This window comes from Phodopus roborovskii, unplaced genomic scaffold (assembly GCF_943737965.1).
Source record: "Phodopus roborovskii unplaced genomic scaffold, PHOROB, whole genome shotgun sequence".
Lineage (NCBI taxonomy): Eukaryota > Metazoa > Chordata > Mammalia > Rodentia > Cricetidae > Phodopus > Phodopus roborovskii.
The window spans coordinates 685,109-694,763 of record NW_026126637.1 but is presented as its reverse complement, the minus strand read 5'-3'; positions in this window follow the sequence as shown (position 1 = coordinate 694,763).

Genomic DNA, 9,655 nt, shown 5'->3' with positions numbered 1-9,655 from the left:
TTATGACTGTTTGAACCATCTACCATTTTATTGGTCACCAAATTCCTGCTACTAATTCCCTATTTCCTGAACAAATGTTACTTATCCAGCTCTTGTTCAACATAATTATCCCACAGTAAGAAGCTTCATTTTCCCTCATCTTAAAAAAAAATCACAGGGAGCTTCTCCTGTTATTTTGCAGTTTGCTAGTTCATTCAGAACACCACAAGAAGTAGTGCCTTGCCACACTGATGCTCTGAAATACTATCTGCTTTTAGTATCAGTAACTTAAATTTTACAGTGTAGGATAACCTACCATGCCATGTACATATCATTTTAATCCTTTGTAATGCGACCAATATATTAAGAAAATGATGGGTAGTTCACCAGAATTAAAGACATATGCTGCTGGGGATGGGCTAACATTTTACACACATTTGTATTAAAAGAAATAAAAGGAAACAAAGAAACATATTTCTTAATGAGTTGCTCATGTTTTCACAAACTTTTGATAAATTGTCAAAAATGTGTAATAATAAACTTAGAGTACTGAACCACTTCACCATTTTAATGGAATACAAATACATTTGTGTGTAAGTTAGTGCAAAATCAGGTGGGCTCCAAAAAATAACTCATGTGATATGTTTAATCACATGTTAAAAATATATTGCATGTAATCAATTCTACTTTGGCTGTGTAAATTCTTGATCATTTGGCTTCATTTTAAACAAATTCCAAATATGTCTGTGAACTGACAGAGCTTGTAAAGCATCATACACTGAATCAGGACAAAGTTATCTTCCCACAAAACTACACTGAATTTGAAAACCTGACTTTATAACATGATTTATTCACATATAATCTCACAGATCCTGAGACAGCGAGCACAGAACCTGCATAGAGTCTACAACAATCATGTCCTAAAACTGAAAAAGAAGTCGACACATACTCTCATCTCTAACCCAGAAGCTATCTAATGGATAACCACTTGCAATTGAGAATTCAGTTTTCTCCAAGAGAGTCTCACTGGGGAAAATATATTGCTAATGGTGACTTGCATATCCAGGAGTAGATGGCCAAAATAAAAAGAACTGAATAGCATCTTCAGTGGATCCTTGTTTCACATGTTGCGTCAGCACTTTTCATAATTTTTTTATTAATTTATGTGTTTATTTCATCTTTCCAATTATTTACAATGCCTTTGTGTCTCTATAAGGAATATGATTTTAGTGTGTCTTTTGGATTCTTGATTGTGCAATTATGTAGGACTGTGTTTCATGTATATTTTCTTGGGCTATTTCATTCTGTTTGCTTGTTTTGTCCAATTCTGAGATGCTAGTTATTATTTTCTCCTTTATTCCATATTAAATTTCTTTTTTATATCTAAGAAGCACATTTTCTTCACAAAGGTAGACAGGAAGGTATATTCATAGGTGGGAAGCATTTGGGAAGGAGCGGAAAGCAGTAGCAGGAGGGAAAACAGTAATGAGTTCGTATTACGTCAGAAAACTTTACAACAAAAAAGAAAACTAACTAAAAATCCGATCTTCTTTAGTGTAAACACAAAAATCAAGTGAAAGATGACAAATTAGTGTAATGTCTTAATGAATTCAGAAATACATTGATATATGGCCCAATTTTTTCATATTGACAGTTGAATATGAAATAATAAAGCTAAAAATCTATATGTATGTTTCTGAATTTTTATCAAAATTGATTAGGCTATCTGCACAAAGTTAAGAACTTCTTTGGAAAGCAGACATGGAGGAAAGAATAAGTTCAAAATGAAACATTAGCAGGTGTAGTGTTATATGTCTTCAATCCTAAAATAATCCATGCAAAATAAAAAATTAATATAAATACCTTCAAGAGAAAAATAGTATAATACTTGGAAGGAAAGATTAAATTTAGGGTCCTGGTGATAGAAACACTGAGGGAGAAAACTTGCATAGCACCATGACCTTTGCTTGGTGCTTTATTAGACAAGGAGGAAGGTGACCCAGTTACAGAAGACTACCTGCATGCTAAATGAGAGAAATTTGGCTTCATTGGATGTATCAGGAAGATTCCTGGAGAGGAAGACCATGGTGTAGCTCAAAATGCCAAGAAAGAAACAGCAATAGTCCAGGATGCAGTGGGAAAAAACCATCCTTATTTCACATAATGAGGATGTGCATACATAAGTATTTTTGTCAATGAAGGCAGGAGAGATTCCAAAACAGAATATTGGTGTACATATGTTTCTCTTATTGGTAACGAATACAGAACTGCTGGCAAATACAAAGGCAAGATAGGCAGACAAGGAGGATTCTGGGAGTAGTAGAGGAGATTCAAGATCAAGGGACTTGAGCGAAGGGGTCTGGACCTTCTGGTAAGATAAGATCATGTGAAAACACTTAGTGTAATAGAAATGGGTTAATATTTGAGACAGAGCTGACCAATAAGAAGTGCTAGTGACATACCAACAGCTTTATATCTAATACAGTGTCTCTGTGTGTTATTTTAGGCTAACGTGGCTCTGGGACCAGGTTGACAGGAAAACTCTGCCCATAACAAAATGTCAATTGCAAAGTGGGTCTAAGAACTTCCACTTAAAATTTAGCAAAAACTTAAGAAAGTGTTTTAAAAACAAAGTAACAGAGACAAACAAGTCTTTTGGTTGTAGCCGTTTTCTCAGTTGGGATCTGTTTTGCTAGAGACAAGCAGAGATTTGCCCAGCTCCTTTAAGGGAGATTTAAGAACACCTGGTACTCTGTTTCAGGTGGTCTGGCTTGATCAAACCACATTAGTGTGGAAGGAATCCATATCTTTTCATTTTCTGTGGAAACAAAAATAGACCCTACATTCAAAACAGTTGGACAAAGCAGCCTGACAGACTACAGCCAGGATTTCTGAATCTTCTTCGAATCCCCCATGACAACGCTCCTTACCAGCAGGAAGTAGTTTGGAAAGAACGATGCCCAAATTCCCAAATATTGTCTATAAATGTTTGTTTTCATTTAAATGGACTTGGTTATATAAAATAAAAAAAAATAAAAAAATAATAAAAAAGGGAGATTTAAGAGGCAAAAATAAATAAATAATAGCAACAACAATACAAATAAACAAAAAAACAGCAAGGCAATTTAAAAGACCCTAAGAACTGAACGGTATGTATGAGAGCTGACACTGGCAGTGACCACATCTCCAACCCAGCAGCATGATGTTTGATGCCAGTATAGCCCAACATGGTAAGCACAGCTCTCAGTGCTAGTGGCAAATATACCCCCACCATTTTGGAAGAATAGTGGCTAAAACAGCTGTGGCTTTCATTTTAGCAATGCTCTTTAGCAGACAAAAGATTTGTGGCCAGAAAAAGATAAGATTTACAGTAAAGACAGATTAAGATAAAGAAAATCCTTCAAAGGTTTACCATGTGTTTAAAACATATGTAGGCTTGGATGAGAAAAATCAGGATAAAGTGGTTTTTAAAAAAAATAAGGTAGCTGAGTATGATGGCAGAAGCCTTTAATTCCAGCACTCAGGAGGCAGAAGCAAGCAAATCTCTGTGATTTCTAAGTGAACCTGGTATAAATCGTGTATTCCAGGGCACCCAAAATTACACAGAGAAACCCTGTCTCAATAAATGCAAAAACAGAAGTAAAAGAAATACAGTAATAAAAGAAAGCGGCTTCTCGGGAAAATGGAAATCAGTTTACCACAGGACCCAGCAATCCCCCTCTTAGGCATATACCCAAATGATCCACATCCATGCAACAAAGCCATATGCTCACCTATGTTCATAGCAGCATTATTTGTAATAGCAAGAACCTGGAAACAACCTAGATGCCCCTCAATTGAAGAATAGATAAAGAAAATGTGGCACATCTACACAATGGAATACTACTCAGCAGGAAAAAAAATGGAATCTTGAAATTCACAGGCAAGTGGATGGAACTTGAAGAAACGATCCTGAATGAGGTAACATAGTCACAAAAAGAGGTACATGGTATGTACTCGCTCATATATGGATTTTAGACCTAGAACAAAGGATCCCCAGCCTATAATTCACACCACCAGAGGAACTAGGATACATGGTGGATTCTAAGATATTCATATAAGGTCCCTCACAGAAGGGGGAAGGGACAACATCTCCAGAGCACATGGGGAGTGGGGGGTGGGCAGTGAGTGGAGATGAAACTACGGCAAAGAAAAGGGGAGGAGAAGAAAGCACATGAGAGTAGGGAGATTGAGTCAGGGGAGGAACAGACAAGAGAAAAGAGAGAGAGAGAGAGGGAGGGAGAGAGAGCATAAAAGAGGGAACCATTATAGGTTTGAAGAGAATACTGAACCTAGAGAAATGTACCTTGTATACCAAGGTAATTATAGCCTCATAAAAAGAATTTGGTAATGAACCTTCTGCTTCTGTTGTGTGGAACAATTTGAGAAGTATCTGTATTAGCTCTTCTATGAATTTCTGGTAGAATTGTACACTGAAGACATTTGGTCCTAGGCTCTTTTGGTTGGGAGATATTGATAACTGCTTCTATATCATTAGGGGTTATAGGTATATTCAAGTTGCTTATATGTTTTTGATTTAATATTGGTGATAGCTATCCAGAAATTTGTTCATATCCTTTGTATTTTTAAATTTTGTGGAGTATAAGTTTTCAAAGTATGATGTGAAAATTCTCTGGATTTTCTCAGTGTCTGTTGTTATGTCCACATTTTCAGTTCTGATATTTTTGATTTGCATGTTCTCACTCTGCTTTTTTGGTTAGCATATATAAAGTTTTGCCTATCTTCTTGATTTTTCAAAAAAAAAAATAAAAAAGAAAGAAAAGAAAAAAGAAAGACAAAAAAGAAAAAGAAAAGAAACTGATAAGCACCTCCAGCAAACTAGTATGATACAAGATAAACTCAAAAAAATCAGTAGCCCTACTTTATTCAGATGACAATGGAGCTGAGAAAGAAGTCAGAAAAACATCACACTTTACAATAGCCACAAATAACATAAACTATCCAGGGGTAATGCTTACCAAACAAACGAAGGGCCTATATAATAAGAACTTTTTGTCTTTAAAGAAAAAAAATAAAGAAGATACCAGAAAATGGAAAGATCTCCCATGCTCTTTGATAGGTTGGGATAAAAACATAGTAAAAATGGCAATCTTGCCAAAAGCAATGTACAGATTCAATGCAATCCCCATTAAAATCACAGCACAATTTTTCACTGACCTTGAAAGGATAAGAAACAACTTTATATGGAAAAACAAAAGACCCAGGATAGCCAAAACAACCCTGTCCCACAAAAGAACATCAGGAGGCATCACCATCCCTGACTTTAAGCTCTACTACAAAGCTATAGTCATGAAAACAGCCTGGTATTGGCACAAAAACAGACACATAGACCAATGGAATCGAATAAAAAAATCCTGATATTAACCCACACACCCATGAACACCTGATTTTTTGATAAAACAGCTAAAAGTATACAATGAGAGGTGGAAAGCATCTTCAAGTAATGGTGCTGGCACAATTGGATGAAGGTGTGTAGAAGACTGCAGATAGACCCATGTCTACCGCCATGCACAAAACTCAAGTCCAAATGGATCAAAGACCTCAACATAAACCCAGCCACACTGAACCTCTTAGAATAGAAAATGGGAGGTACCCTTGAACAAATTGGTATAGGAGACAGCTTCCTGAACATAACTCCAGTAGCACAGACACTGAGATCGACAATTAATAAATGGGACCTCCTAAAACTTAGAAGCTTCTGTAAGGCAAAGGACACAGTTGACAAAACCAAACAGCAGCCCACAGATTGGGAAAAGATTTTCACCAATCCTACATCTGACAAAGGGCTAATCTCCAAAATATACAAAGAAATCTAGAAACTAGTCAACAAAATACCAAATAACCTTATTAAAAATGGGGTACAGAACTGAAGAGAGAATTCTCAATAGAGGAAATCAAAAAGGCTGAAAGACAATTAAGAAAGTGCTCAACATCTTTAGCTATCAGGGAAATGCAAATCAAAACAACTTTGAGATACCATCTTACCCCTCCTGCTAGAATGGATAAAATTAGAAATACCAATGACAGCTTATGTTGGAGAGGATGTGGAGAAAGGGGAACACTCCTCCACTGCTGTACAGCCACATGGTCTTATCTTACTGGATAGAGGGTCTGGACCTCTTTTCTTTCAAGTCCCTACATCTTGACTTTACTACATCTCCCAGAATCATTCTTGTCTCCTAGTCCTGCTTATCTTGCCTTCCTATGGCAATGAGTCTAAAGTCCTATATGCAACTTATCTTTAATCCTAAGAAAACCTATAACCATAACTATCTGTCTTCAACTCCATTGAAGACCACAGAAGGATAATATATAAACTTTGCAAATGACAGAGACATCTTGCTACCTGGTCAATCATCCGAAGTTGTTCTGTAATGTTTTATCTTCAGCCCATAGCCCATATTGTGTCTGGCAGACTCCTCAACAAAGCAGGAAACTAAACTGTCCACTTGTATTGGAAGTTTGTCAGTCATTGTCATTTTTCCCTGTCCTGCAGAATGTCTGGCAGACTCTTCCATGAAGAAGGAACCCTGAAGCAATGTCCATGTTGTATCAGCAGTCACTTTCCTGTGGGTCGTGCATGTCCAGTTTATACAGAATAAAGTCAAACAGTCCAGACAAGAGCAATATCTTGTGCAAATGGCTAGTCTTGAGAGCAAACTCCATAACTCATTTCTTTGATGTCCATATTCTTTTTCTGATGCAGGTGGTGTTGCCAGGAACAGTTGTGACTCACTGTCAAGAAAAACCCTAAATCATTTTAAATGCCATATTTTGTAGGTCTTTGAAAGGTTTGAAGAATGCCTATCCATTTGAAATATAACTCTATATGTAGAAAAAAGCAATGTAAAAAATGGTATATACAGAGACTGGATACTGTATGCTATTGTGTTGTCTGTGAATTGCTCAATTGCTAAGGGGGGAATAACTGCTAAAACACACTTGATTATCAGTGCTGCTGAATTAATCCAATTAATATATTTTAAAAATGCATTGACTTCAAAATTTAAGTTTAAGGACAGGTTACTGGAAAAAAAGTGTTTCTAGTTTTGTTTCCACAGAAAATGAAAAACTATGGATTCCTTCCAGGCTAATATGGTTTGGTTTAGCAAGACCCCCTGAAGCAGTGTCCCAGGGGATCCAACATTCAAAATAGCTGTGACAAGGCAGCCTTGCAAACCACTACAGCCAGGATTTCTGCATCCTAGGACTTCCAAGACAACACTTCCTACCAGCAGGGAGCAGTTTGGAAAGAACGATGACCACATTCCCAAAACTGTCTATAAATGTTTGTTTTCATTTAAATGGGTTTGGTTATACATGGTTAGTGATTATAACCAATCTCTTTTTAAATGTAAAAGGGGATCATAGTATAGAAATAAATACTTTGTCGGGTAGTGGATTTTCAGTTATTGACAACAAATTTAAGATCAATTTTGTGATATTTATGTTTCTTCTCTTGTTTGGGTATTATTTTTATATAGCTCATTTAAAATGTAATGTATAATTAAGTACAGATTGTAGACAGTTACCTGTGGTAGTCAAAACATGTAGTTAAGCTACTTTGGTTTTCAACATATTGCATGCAATTATGAGAGTTAATAAAATAGTATTTTAATGATTTTGAGAAAGCATATATATAGATTCAACTTTAGAAATATGTAAAAATACTGACATTTTAATTTCTTCTTTCAAAATGGAAGTTTCTGGGATATATTACCTACTTCTCTAAATGGAGAGTCTGCCAGTCATTGTAGCCTTCACTCTGAAAATTTCTATATGCAAGACAATTCTTTTTTTTTCCATGCTTTGTGTCTGTTTTTATTGTAACAGAAAATACACCACAGGCTAAAGTGTTTTACAAGGGTAAGTACAAAAGTATATATATCTCATGCTTACTTTGATACTGAAGTCACAGGCCAGATCCAGCATCAGTAGAGAAAAGTGTACTTCATACAAGTGGAAAATTAAATGGGAAGTCGATGCAAGACAATTCTTAGTTTGTCTCTTTTACACTTGTGAAGTAAAGCAATATAATAGGAAAGAAATCCTACTCTTTTGGAAAATTTGAAATCTAATTAAGCTAGAAAGCAACACAAATACATAAAAACAGACACACAAATACACACACACACACACACACACACACACACACACACACACCACCACCAACAACAACAACAAAAACTACTGGAGTTATCACCATTCCTGATTTCAATTTTCACTACAGATGTAGAGTAATAAAAAAAACAAAAACAAACAACAACAACAACAAAACAACTGTATGATATTGGCCTAAACACACATGGCAATCAATTGAAATGTACTGAACACAGAGAAATAGACCCAAACCTATGTTCTTCTGATTTTGATAAGGAAAGAAATATTCAGTAGAGTAAAGAAAGTATCTTCAACAAAAGGTGCAGGTCACACAGAATGTCTGAATGTAGAAGAGCCATATTTATTACCTAAACAAAACTGAACTCCAAGTGGATAAAAGCCTGCAACATTAAACCAAACACAATTTACCTAACATAAGAGGAAGTGGGGAATGACCTTGAATGCACTGACTCAGAAGACAGCTTTCCAAAAAAGAACATCAATAGCAAAGTCATTATGACCAATAGTTATAAAAAGGGGACCTGAAGAATCTTACAAACTTCTGTAAGACAAAGAACAAAATCAGTAGTGCAAAACAGCAGGATACAGAATGTTTTACCAGTTCCACATTTCATAGAGGTGTTCTATCCACAATATATAAAGAACTCAAGAAACTAGGCATCAAAAAATAAAAACTTAATGATCAAATAAAAGGATGGACTACAGATATAAAGAGAGAATTCTCAGCAGAAGAATTTCAAAGGGCCAAGAAACACTTAAAAAATGTTCACCCTTTTCCATCAGGTAATTTTAAATCAAAACAACTCTGAGATTCCATCTTACATCTATCAGATTCCATCTTACATCTGTCAGAAAGGTTATGATCAAAAATAGAAGTGGCAGCTCTTGATGGAGAGGAAATTGAGCAAGTGGAAAACTCCTTCATTGCCTGTGGGAGTGCAAACTTGTACAACCACTTTGAATTGAATATGGCAATTCCTTAGAAAATTGGGAATTGTCTATTTCAGGACCTAGATATAGCTTTCTTGGGCATATACCCAATGGAATCCCAATCCTACCCCAAGGACACTTTTTCAGCTTGATAATATTCCTCTAGCCATATTAGTCAGTACCTGGAAAGAACTAGATGTCCCTCAACCACAGTATGGGTGAAGAAAATGTGGTACATTTAGACATTGAACTATAACATTATGAAATTTGCAGACAGATGTATGGAACTAGAAAAAAAGTCATGTTGAGTGAGGTAGTGCGGTCCCAGAAAGAAAAATATGGTATGTATCCAAGTAAAAATGGTTATTAGTTATTGAGTAAATTATAATCAAGTTATAATATATAGACCCAGATCAGTTAGGTAAAGAGGTTTCTAGAGAAGGAATACATGGATCCCCATGGAAAGGGGAAATAAAATAGATTTTGAGAGTGGATTAGTGGTCTATGGACATAGGAGCAGGAATGATCAGGTGGGGTAAAGGGATGATGAGAGTAAGTGCAGGGA